Source organism: Schistocerca gregaria, chromosome 5 (assembly GCF_023897955.1).
Source record: "Schistocerca gregaria isolate iqSchGreg1 chromosome 5, iqSchGreg1.2, whole genome shotgun sequence".
NCBI classification, from domain to species: Eukaryota; Metazoa; Arthropoda; class Insecta; order Orthoptera; family Acrididae; genus Schistocerca; species Schistocerca gregaria.
In genome coordinates this window covers 602,337,531-602,350,475 of record NC_064924.1, presented here as the reverse complement: position 1 = coordinate 602,350,475, position 12,945 = coordinate 602,337,531, and the positions used below count along the sequence as shown (strand labels likewise).

At 45.2% G+C, this 12,945-nt stretch overlaps 1 protein-coding gene across 2 annotated transcripts in view; it reads left to right on the top strand.

Moving 5' to 3' along the window:
• Positions 1 to 12,945, top strand: part of LOC126272023 (CD109 antigen) — a 740,173-nt gene that overhangs the window by 312,706 nt on the left and 414,522 nt on the right. Inside the window, exon 2 of one of the 2 annotated variants that reach the window (XM_049974519.1) lies at positions 9,981 to 10,020. The exons of the other annotated variant lie outside the window; for it this stretch is intronic. The gene's annotated coding sequence lies outside the window, so the exon portion shown is untranslated. The remainder of the gene's footprint in view (positions 1 to 9,980; positions 10,021 to 12,945) is intronic. 2 annotated transcript variants of the gene reach the window in all.

The following is a 12,945-nucleotide window of genomic DNA, read 5'->3' as shown; positions in this document are numbered from 1 at the left end:
TCGTCGGATCAGTGTTGCCTCACGTGTTCCAATATTTCTACGGAATCCAAACTTAATTTTCTAACCTACCTGCCCTATTAAGGGATTTGACATTCCTCGCTCCGATCCGTAGAACGCCAGTTTTCCTTCTCCTGATAACGACGTCTTCCTGAGTAGTCTCCGCCCGGAGATCCGAATGGGGCTGCTGCCTCTCTTCGGGAACCACACGATTGTCTGCCCTCTTTAAATATTCTATGAAAGCATGGTGTTTAATTGGTTATGAGCAGAACTGTCCTGAAACAATTGGCGATATCTGAACTAGGACAGAAAATAAGTTTAATTTTTGTTTTCCCAAAGAATGTGTTTCTTGCTCTATTTGAGTTTTATGAAGGTTTGTTCCTCTTGGTGTCATCTTAAGTTCTCCTGGCGTTTCTGCTTTCCTGTTATGGTGCGCTTGGCTTATTTTTTACTTTTTGTTGGCCACGGAATTGCAAGGCGCCCGCAAGGCCCACAGTAAACAAGAGTCCGCTTTCGTAGGAAGTGCGGTGAACTTGGCTGGGCTGGTGGCCGAGTACTCGGCGCAAAACCAGGCCAGCGGTGTAATATTCAGCGCGGTGCAGCCAATAAAAGCGGAAGGAGAGTGACTTAATGCCGCAGTGCTGTGCGGTTCTGCGGAGAGGTAAATACGCTGGAATTGTTATTGTGTCGAGCGGCCAGGTGCACTATGAAACGCTCTCGGATATTGTTCCAGCATCTCAGGGGCGACGCTGGCTGTACCCGTGGATATCTTAGAGAAAACTGTCTTACAAACATTTTGCTTGCCCCAGCAAAGTGAATTTCCTGCATTCAGCGGAGCACCACGTTTTCTCGACTCTTCAGGTGTGTGTCGCTCTGTTGTTGACGACTCATGAGAAGCTTACGTAAGACTTAATATACTCATGCTCATAAATTAAGGATAATTACAGAATGTGGTGGCACACAACGTGGCACTACACAAAACTGGCGCTAATAGCATAGGCACATAGGGAACACACACGACAGAGATCTGTAAGTCCACGGAATTGTTGATAAGTTGAGAAAACAGTACCGAAACACTTGTGCTACAAAACGCCACTGTTTCTTTTGCATGTACACCGACGTCAATATGGGATATGATTACCATGCACACGTACGCAGGCCGCACAACGGGTTGGAATACTCTTGATCAGGTGGTCGAGCAGCTGCTGGGGTATAGCCTCCCATTCTTGCACCAGTGCCTGTCGGAGTTCCTGAAGTGTCGCAGGGATTTGAAGACGTGCAGCGATACGTCGACGAGGAGAGCATCCCATACGTGCTCGATGGGGTTTAGGTCTGGATAACAGGCAAGCCACTCCATTCTCCTGATATCTTCTGTTTCAAGGTACTCCTCCACGACGGCAGCTCGGTGGGGCCGTGCGTTATCATGCATCCGGAGGAAGGTGGGACCCAATGCACCCCTGAAAAGGTGGACATACTGGTGCAAAATGACGTCCCGATACATCTGACCTGTTACAGTTCCACAGGGAAGTACGTGCACTAATCATAATCGCACCCCACACCATCAAACCACGACCTCCATACAGGTCCCTTTTAAGGGCATTAAGGGATTAGTTTCTGGTTCCTGGTTCACGCCAGATGAAAGGCCGGCGAGAATCACTGGAATCTTCCGAGGACATAACCTGGGACCACTGTTACAATGGCCATGCACTGTGTTCTAGATACCAGGCTTTAGAGGCTCTTCTGTGACCAGGGGTCAGTGGAATGCACCTTGCAAGTCTCCGGGCGAACAAACCATGTATAGTCGTCTGTAGACTGTGTGTCTGGAGACAACTGTTCTAATGACAGCAATAAGGTCCCGCGCAAGGCTACCTGCAGTACTTCGTGGCCGTCTGCGGGCACTGCTAGTGAGATAGTCTTCTTGTGGTGATGTACACTGTGGACAACCCGTAGTGTAGCGCCTGTACACGTTTCCTGTCTGCTGGAATGGTTGCCATAATCTGGAGATCACACTTTGTGGCACACGGAGGGCCCGTGCTACGACCTGCTGTGTTTGACCAGCCTCCAGCCCTGGTATTCTACCCCTCATAACGTCATCAATATGTGTTCTTTGAGCCATTTTCAACACATAGTCACCATTAGCACGTCTGAAAACGTCTGCTCACTTACTCGCTGCACTGTACTCTGACATGCACCAACACACCTATGCTCATGTGGACTGCTGCCAGCGTCACCGTGCGACGACCGCAGGTCAAATGCGCCGCATGGTCATACCCCGAGGTGATTTAAACCCGCAAACCGCCCACCAGAGCGTTGTTTCACCATGTATCAGCATTATTCTTAATTTATGAGCATGAGTGTAGATAATCTCAGATCAGTGGCCTTAGACAACAGGTTTGCACACGACAGTCAGAAACCCTGTGGAATAAGCTCCTGTCATATCCACGCCACAATTGTAGTCATCATCCCCACGGTGGCATCGAATCTGGATGCCATTGCGTTTGCAGTTCTGTCCATTATCCCGTAAAAGTTGACTCATTTTGAAATCTAGATGAACCCACTGGACTTTTGTGGCTCTGGAGGTTCATTATACTTTTATCTCTTCGTCAAGACCTTTTACCTGTTTTGATACGCCTCTCTCATCTCATCCTGGATCAAGTCTTGGACGGTGTGTCCTGCATCACGGCTGGGAGGGACTTATTAGCTTTCTTCGTTCGGGGATCAGTATTTAGCGGCGTTTCATCATTCATTCATATACATTTATGACGTAGCTACTGTTCCCCGGAAACAAGTCATCTTCACATCTTCATTGTCATCTCCAATAACACGTAAATACCGATCAAGGTGACGCAGTAGCAACACGATAGATTCACATCCACACATTCAGGGGATCGGCAGTTCAAAACCCTGGGTTTTCCGAAATAACTAAAGAAAAGATGTGAGTGGGGAGGGGGCGTTGCTTATGTTTCCTGATAAGTGGTCACAGGCAAGTTTTTTTCCCGATCCCCTCGCCGGCGGTACATTAGCCCCTGGGTTCCTTCTGTGTAGTGTAATTGCTCGAACCACGCTGGATTTCCAGGGAACGACTGTGCGCGAAATTTGTTAACTAAATATCACAGCTATTGTAGTACGTTACTGTTCGAAAAATAAATGAACGTTTCGTGAGCGAAAATGCGGTAACAGGGACAGTATTTAAAAGAACTGCGGACCCTTTCATACCGTTAATCTCTGCCGAGGCTGCGTATTGTCCAGCGGATCATGGCCGGTAGCTCTATCCTCAAGTTTTCTATACCGTCATTAAATTAGACATCGGAGCAGGCGTAACGTTGGGGAAACGGCTAGCAGCAATGGCCTAACGCAGTTTGGTCAACGGAACACTATGTTGTGGCATTGAGAGGACCACACCCTGCCTGCCTAACCCATGTTAATTTAGACAAGTATTTGACCCATTTCTGAAAAAAACTATTTGATGCAGGGCCTTAATATTTTTACTGCATGTTACATGATGCTAATAGAGTCAACTGCACTACACTCTACTTTATCCATTTTATAGTTTTTAAGAAATGATTTTTAAATTTATTAACAAAAATATTAAGTTTTTTCTGCAGAAAATATTTTTTGGTAAACTTCCTAATGGGGGAATATTAATGAATGTAGTACGAGAGGTGGCTTTTCATGTTGTGCAGGGTCTCTGAAAATTTCAGTCATTTATCTGTGATAGTTTCTGATATAATGTGGCATATGTACTGAAAATTTTAGTTTGCGGAAAATTGACTTTAAAGAAAAAACTTTTGAAATTGGTCACTTACATTTAATTAAAACTGTCCTGCCGAAAATGATGGCCCTTCTTTGGTCTTCCAGCTTCTTTTTCATCTTCCTGGATGTTTGTCTTGCTTTCTTGGCCATATTAGATGCTGACCTGTCTGCATCGGCTATCCACATTTTATCGCAATGTTGCAGCCCAGTGATCATATTTTCACCAGTATTAATTCCCAGCTTTTTCAGTATCCAACACTTTCCAATATTACCACAATTGAATGTAATAACAGCATCATGAACTCCTAGTTTCATTGTATGCCTAAAAATATAGTTTTAGGAAGGCGGTTCCAAATTATGCTGTTCAGACATTCATTTGGATCCTGTGTCTGCCCATGCAGACATCTCCTTAGAAGGTCAGGGTGAGCCAAGTCTCTTAAAATAGGTTTAATTGCTATAATAACAGCAGCAGGAAGAGGATGCTGGTGAGAATAAGATTCTCCAGTTGCCTGAGCCCTGTTGTGTTTGTACCACGAATTTTCTCCTGATGGACACAATCCATGAGATGACTTATTATCAGTAGAGGACTTATGGAAGAATATGGCCCAAATATCTCTCTTCATTGCCTCCAGACTTTCTTTATTCCTCCTGATTGCCTGTCCGGTTAACAATTTTCCGTCCTCTAATTGAAAGCGTGTTGTTTACAAACAGCGGAAACCAAAGAATACCGACCGTTGCGTTCCAAGGATAGCCAACACTCTCGGGAGAGAAAAAAAAAAACTAACGTGCAATGTAATGGATATAAAGATCTAAAATATATGAAGAAAAGTGGGCGTGGCACAAACACACGTGGTAAGAAAATGCTTGAAAAAAATTTTTTTCAGCAAAATTCTTTTCAGAGTACTTAAAAAATTGCTCTGGGCACTGTGGGACGTAACATCTGAGGTCATCAGCCCCCTAGAACTTAGAACTAATTAAACCTAACTAACCTAAGGACATCACACACATCCATGCCCGAGGCAGGATTCGAACCTGCGACCGTAGCGGTCGCTCGGTTCCAGACTGAAGCGCCTAGAACCGTTCGGCCACACGGTCGGCTCTGGCCAGATCGTTTGCTCGGAATGTCCAGAATATTGTCCAAAACAGTCGCAAACTGTTATGCCCTGCTGGCATCGCGCGTTGTTTGCTCGGAATGTCCAGAATATTGTCCAAAACAGTCGCAAACTGTTATGCCCTGCTGGCATCGCGCGTTGTCATCCACAAAAATTCAATCGATGCATCGATGTTTGCCAACATAAGTCCATGAATGGTTGCAAGTGGCCTCCACGTAGCCGAACATGACCGTTTCCAGTCACTGATCGATTCAGGCAGTCCATTCTGTGGAAACACAGCCACACCATTGTGGACCAACCAACAGGTTACACAGTGCCTTGTTGACAACGTGGGTCCACGCGATCATGGGGTACTTCGCACACTCGATCCCTACCATCAGATCTGACCAGACCACAGTTTTCCAGTCGTCTAGGGTCCAGCTGATACGGTCATAAGTCCAGGAGAGGCGCTGCAAGCGATGTCGTGCTGTTAGCAGATGCACTCGCGTCGGTCGTCTAGTGCCACAGCCCATTAACGCCACATTTCGCTGTACTCTCCTAACTGATACGTTCGTCATACTTCACACATTGATTTCTTCGGTTATTTCGCGCAGTGTTACTTGTCCGTTAGCAATGAGAATTGTACGCCAACGCTGCTGCTCTAGGTCGTCAAGCGAAGGCGTTGCCCGTGATGAGAGGCTATGACTGAAATTTGGTGTTTTTGGCATGCTATTGACAGAGTAGATGCCGGAATATTGAAATGCCTAACGACTTACGAAATGGAATGACCAATGCATCTATCTCCGACTACCCTTCCGGGTTCACAGGCTGTGAATTCCCTTCTTGCGACCGTAATTACGTCGGAAACGTTTTCAGATGAACCAGGTGCATGCAAATGATAGATCAGTCAGTGCACTGACATTTTACAGGTCGTGTACGCGATAGTACCGCCGTCTGTATACGTGCATGTCGCTGTCCTATGAATTTTGTCACCTCGGTGTTAAGTCGGCTACTTGTAGTTAAGTAATCAATTAGAAAAGAGGTATATAGCTCTACTAGTTTTATATCGTGAATATTTTTATCGTACGTTATTTTAGCGATTTAAAAGTTACAAACTTTATTCTTCTATTACGTAGTCGACTGTAGCCTTCAGCTAGACGAATCAGAGCGCAGACGTGTTGTTACTGTGAGCGCCTTTGTACTCAAGTGTATGTAGCTGTGTGTTGAAATTGTTTTGGTATGGCAATTTAATTTCGTATTATTTTACTATCCCTCTTTTTTCCTTTCGTTTCAAACAGAACACCTGACATGACTTCATAAGAAGTCGAAATTAGTTATGTTACCATTTCAATGATCTGAGGATGAAAAATAGTTTTTAAGTAAATTGTAAACTGACCGTAAAGACCACTAAACCGTGCTGAAGTAGCCCTCTACTGTTCTGTGATAAACTGGTACATTTCTGCTCCCTTCTTGTTCGACGTACACCAAGTAATTATTGATTTGCTGGACATACCATATAAACGTACAGGATGTTCACATGAATTATCTCTGATTTGTAAGTGCAGTTTGCAATGAAAAGCGAGAAAGATACTTGCCGTTTGTGGCATCGTAACTCAAAAAGTGCTATACGAAAAATCGCATGGCTACTTGATTCGTCCAATACGTTTTGCCCATCGCTGTGAAAATTTTCGGTGGCGGAAGTGACGAACATGTGAACTCCAGTACGGTGGTCCGCCGTCCTGCTGGAAGATTACATTGGCTGAAGGGGAAGGAGCTGCTTCACAACGGATCGCTCAGCCGTGTCCAGATGAACGGCTCCTCTTACTCTTTGCTCGATGAGGAAAAAATAAAATTGATCCAACTATGCTATCATTCATCGGTGCGCACAACACATTTACCTTTCCCCATACCTCTGACATGTTCCCGAAGCCCGAAAGACTTTTCCGAACGCCAGATGCAAATGTGCCTAATAACAATCTCACATGTGTGCGATGTTGCTTCGCCAGAGAAAACGACATTTCGTAAATACACTAGTGTCCAAAAGTATAGCAACAAACAGCTATTTTCCTGTGTTGTGTCTAATTAACGGTATAATCGTACAACATGTAAACAGATATCCGCCTGCCGGAGTGGCCGAGCGGATCTAGGCGCTACAGTCTGGAACCGCGCGCCCGCGGCGGTCGCAGGTTCGAATCCTGCCTCGGGCATGGATGTGTGTGATGTCCTTAGGTTAGTTAGGTTTAAGTAGTTCCAAGTTCTAGGGGACTGATGACCACAGAAGTTAAGTCCCATAGTGCTCAGAGCCAATTTTGAACAGATATCCATCCAGTCATGTTCTGCACGTAAGATAGCATTCCGGTCAATTGTCAACCACGTCGACGATGACGTCAGAGCACCTATCAAGAGGGTAGTGTAAACCGGGTAGCCCCACATCAAAAACTGTTGAAATGTGTGTGAATTCCTAAGGGACCAAACCGCTGAGGTCATCGGTCCCTAGACTTACACACTACTTGTACTAATTTAAAATAACTTACGCTGAGAATCCCCCCCCCCACACACACACACACGAGGGGGGAAGCTCCCCGGAATCCGTTACATGGCGCCTCAAACCGCGCGGCTGCCCCACATCCACAACTAGTGTGTACACAGTCACAGACGGTGCAGTGTGGCACAGAAAAGACGCCTACCAGACTCTCTGCATTGGAGGGCCATGGTGTTCTTGTGGTCTTCAGTCCAGAGACTCGTTTGATGCAGCTCTCCATGCTACTCTATACTGTGCAAGCTTCATCATCTTCCAGTACCTACTGCAACCTACATCCTTCTGAATCTGTTTAGTGTATTCATCTCTTTGTCTCCCTCTACGATTTTTATCCTCCACGCTACCCTCCAATACTAAATTGGTGATCCCTTGATGCTTCAGAACATGTCCTATCAAGAGATCCCTTCTTCTAGTCAAGTTGTGCTTTCCTTGCCATTGCTAGTCTACATCTTATATCATCTCTGCTTCGAACATCATCAGTTATTTTGCTCCCCAAAGAGCAAAACTCATTTACTACTTTAAGCGTCTCATTTCCTAATCTAATTCCCGCATCATCACCCGATTTAATTCGACTACATTCCATTATCCTCGTTTTGCTTTTGTTGATGTTCATCTTACACTCTCCTTTCAAGACACTGTCCATTCCGTTCAGCTGCTCTTCTAGATCTTTTGCTGTCTCTGACAGAAATACAATGTCATCGGCGAACCTCCATGGATTTTAATTCCGACTCGGAATTTTTCTTTCGTTTCCTTTACTACTTGCTCAATATACAGATTGAATAACACCGGGGAGAGGCTACAACCCTGTCTCATTCCCTTCCCAACCACTGCTTCCCTTTCATGCCCTTTGACTCTTATAACTGCCATCTGGTTTCTGTACAAATTGTAAATAGCCTTCGCTGCCTGTATTTTACCCCTTTCACCCTCAGAATTTGAAAGCGAGTATTCCAGTCAACATAGTCTACAAATGCTAGAAACGTAGGTTTGCCTTTCCTTAATCTATTTTCTAATATAAGTCGTAGGGTCAGTATTGCCTCGCGTGTTCCCATATTTCTACGGAATCCAAGCTGATCTTTCCCCTGATCGGCTTCTACCAGTTTTTCCACTCGTCTGTAAAGAATTCGTGTTAGTATTTTGAGGGCCATAAGAAGAATGAAAGCAGGCCAGTCGCAAACTGATGTGGCTCGAAAGCTGAATGTGAATCGCTCTGTTGTTTCTCTTATGTGGCGACAGTTTATAGAAACCGAAACAGTATCCCAAAGACCAGGGCAGGGCTTGAGAAGAGATGGCCGTTATTTGGCTGTAAAGGCATCTCTGTACCACCTTAGTACTGCACTGAAACTGGCTTCCGACCTCGGAGCATCCACTGGACTTACATCGAGGCAAGCGGTGTATAGAATGCTTCGCCAGAGTAGGCTTTATTGTCGAAGACCTTCTGTTCGTGTACCTCTGATGCGTCTTCACAGAAGGGAACGTCTAGAGTGGAGTCGTCAAATTGCACCCTGACGGTCGAACAGTGGGCCAATGTTCTTGTCGCAGATGAGTCCTGATTTGGTCTGCAGAGTGACTCTCGATGCATTCGCACCTGGAGGGAACGTGGAACATGATTTCGAAGTCCAGACATCGTGGAAAGAGACCGCTATCGAGGAGGATCCCTAATGGTGTGGGCAGAGATTATGTTAACCACTCGAACATGTCTCCATGAAATTGTAAGGGTGCATCAGCACCCCATGATGAGTCCATTAAGCGGTTGTCGGAATGTATGTATCCGTTAAGTTGGAATAAATGAACAACATGTTGTCTATCGTTATGCACCTTGCAGTTGTTTACGTTCTGTGTTCTTGACATTGTTTCTACTTTACTATCAGCCGTTTACACTGCTTTGAGGCAAAACAAACGTAACCTTGCAACATTTCCGTATGCTGCTGTAATTGTGGGCACCAGTGTAGTTTGGTTTTGCCCGATGCGATCCAACATCGTAATTACAGATTTGTGGCAAAACTGCAATTCGTTTCGCTGAGTGCTTGCCCATGTTTGAACTTCGTAAGCTTGCAAGCGAAGTCGTTTGTGCAGCGCCATGTGAACTGTTGAACGAGGGATATTCAGCTTTTGATGGGATTGTGTGGAAGGTCATTCAGAGCTTTTCCATTTTATGACGTGTACGTTTTCTGCTAGAGCCTGTCTGTCTGTTCACAATCTACACCCCGAGTGGCTAGCAACTTGCCATACTAAGCCCTGGTCGTCTTAGTGTCTGGTGGCTCCCTCTGAAATTTACGTCGGAAATTTCTGTGGGCAACACTGGGTTATTTCGTTTTCGCATACCACACCAAATGTCGGGCTCTCCCTGGAGGCTTGCTTATGTCTGGTAATTCTTTAGCACCAGAAACAAAACGAAAGAAATCGTTTAGAAGAAAATCTAGCACAAAACTTTTTGAGTTGCTTTACATGATGCCATGTCCCATAGTTTCTTAACTGCAATTATAAACTAGATAGGTGTCATATGAACACCCCGTATTTATCTCACTTTAGATATTCATTATTGAAAGGAAAGCAGCTGAGGGAGTTAAATATTGACGAGTGTCGGTCTGCATTTGTTTCAGGTGAGAAGTGACTGCCGCCACAAAGCCGTCCTTGGAGGCAGTAAGTGTCCAGAGATATTTCTCATACAACCATGCTAACGTAAGTCTTGTAACATAAAACAGGTCACATATATAAATGTGCGAGATGAGTGGAGAAGGGGCAACACTGCCGCTTTTCTACAGGCAAAAAGTCGAAGCCGACGTGCAGTTTCATCATTTCGTGTTAACGATGCATCTCATGAATTGTGTTCAGGAGCTTCTCTCTGTGGATTTTTTCTTTACTGATCTCCGATCAATATATAGTAATATGTCGACCATTCCACTGGGCCAGTTAGTGGCATTACTGGTCCACAAGAAATACGCTCGTTAAGCGCCAGAAATCGGGCATCCTGATGTAAGGCGACGCGTAGTGTGATAATCAGATATCAGACAGCCATAACTAGAGCCAGACAGTGATTTAGCTACAGGGAAGTTGTTCTCCGAGAAGTATTCCCTCACTTAACAGGTCCTCCGCTCGCGGTCTGGCGGTCAGCGCCTCTGCCTGTAGATCGCGCGTCCCGGGTTCGATTCCTGGCCGGCTCCAGGGTTTTCTTCGCTTTGGGACTGCGTATTGTCCTAATCGTTTCATCTCATCCTCGTCTTAAAGACGTGCAAGGCATCCGATTGGCATCAAACACTTGCGACAGGTGGCCACATAACCCCAGACGGGTATACATGCGAGACAGGCCTCTGAAGATGTGCTTAGTACATAAAAAGAAGGAAGTACGTATGGCATGAAAAGAAAAACAACCCTTTATTTCTCCTAGAAGAGGAGGAGGAAGAAGAAGAAGAAGAAGAAGACAATATAGAAGCAACTATCGTACGGCAGAAAACTGTTTCCATTAATTCACATAGATTTGCTATTCTGTATTGCTTCTAAAATATTTCGGTTTTACTTCTTAATTTACAGAAATATATCATACCTAAAATCAAGTGTCTTTCTTCTTTTTTAGCATTTCAACTTTTTCAAACGTACAGTTCGGGTCAAGACATTGATACTCGTATAGACAGTCCGGTAATGTTACGACCTATGGTGTTTTATATAAAATTTTATAACTAAAAGGCTTAAGTTACAAATATTCGTAAGCTATACCGTATGCTCATAGTACTTATCGTTATTGGACGTATACCTGAACAACTTTTTGTAAAGTGTGCTTTAAATTTCCTTTCATTATCTATTAGATCAATATCTGTTGTTAAGAATTTTGATATTTCTGACGTTTATGTGTTGTTCGGTGGAGACTTTTAAACCTCTTCGTTGGCCTTCTCTTCCAAGCAATTCTTTTTTGATTTTTCTTGTTTTAAATTGTTAAATTTAAACAAGGTACAGTTGAAGAGGAGTGTAGATAAATATCCCATCATCAGAGAGCTGCATTTATTTTTCAAAGTTATAACTGTTTTCAGACATGAAATTTCTACTTTCCTGTGTATGTAAAGTCCCATTTTATTCTCTGGTTAGCCTCTTTTTGTTTCTTAGTACTGTGCGTGCTCAGACTTTTTTTTTCCACGGAAATGAAGTATCCAGACCGCGTTTATCCTCCCATGTGTTTGCAATAAGCTAGAGAACTCCCTATGTATAGTTTCCACGTAACTGGGGTGAAAATTACACCGCGATGCCATACATACATTATATGCGACAGCACATGAGGGTTTCATCTAAAAACGGTTCAAATGGCTCTGAGCACTATCGGACTTAACATCTGAGGTCATCAGTCCCCGAGAACTTAGAACTACTTAAACCTAAGTAACCTAAGGACATCACACATTCATGCGCGAGGCAGGGTTCGAACCTGCAACCGTAGCGGTCGTGCGGTTCCAGACTGAAGCGCCTAGAACCGATCGGCCACGGTTTCATCTAAAAGTCACCAAGCACGTGAAGAGAGATGAACAGCATGTTCCTGGTTAGAGGCTGGAAACAAATAGTACATCTTTTTAGACGTTTTCGGCGTACTAAGATTTATTGTTGCAACAGTGTAACTGGAATACATGAAATGATAGCACTTAGAGATAAATAGTACAAGCGGGTTCTGAAGTACCAGGTATCGGCTCCTGCTGAAACACCCATATTAGTATGTGGCGTAAGCCTTCGCAGGTGGCATTGCAGGTTCTGACTCTGGCATCCAGACGATCGTACAGATGGCGGATACTATCGTGGGATAAGTTATGCCACGCCTGCCCGAACTGTGCACATAGTTCTGTGACAGTTGTTGGCTTACAAGTCACTCGAGTCACTTATCATCCCACCAGACACCCACACACGTGTTCGATTGGAGACAAGTCCAGAGATCTTGCTGCCCAGGGAAGTTGCTCCACGTGATGCAAAGCAAGTTGAGTTTCACGGGCAGTATGTGGCTGAGGATTATCCTGTTGGAACAGCGCATCACCTACCTGTTACAAGAATGGCGAAAAAGCGGATCTAACAACATTCGGCACGTACCGGTGCACTGGCTAGCGCCCGCTTTAGAAAGGTGAACGAGAGTTGTAGCTGGCCTGGGGTGGGACCGGTGTGTCTTGGACGAACGCGCTCCACGAAACAGCGCTCACCAGATCTACGGGGCAAACGACCATCACTCGGGTACAGGCAGAATCTGCTGTCAACGCTGAAGACGACGGCGCGCTGTTCCATCTTCCAAGTGGTCCTCTGAAGGCACCAGTCGAGCCGTGCACGTCGATACTGTGGCGTTTGTGGAAGATGGGCTGGAGATGTGCGCGCCCCTAGTCCCACTACTAACAGCCGGGTCTTAGCAGTTGTTGTTGACGTGTCTGGGCTCAAGCGCCCTCTTATCTGTGCTGTGGCAACTGTACAATCTGCCGCTCCTGCCTTCACAATGCGACGCTCCTGGAGGGCATCTGTGCTGCGTGAACGTCCAGAACCTCGTTTAGGGGTGTGAGAACGCTCACCTGACCACTGGTACCTGCATCGTTGCGCAGCTGACGCAGCACGTCC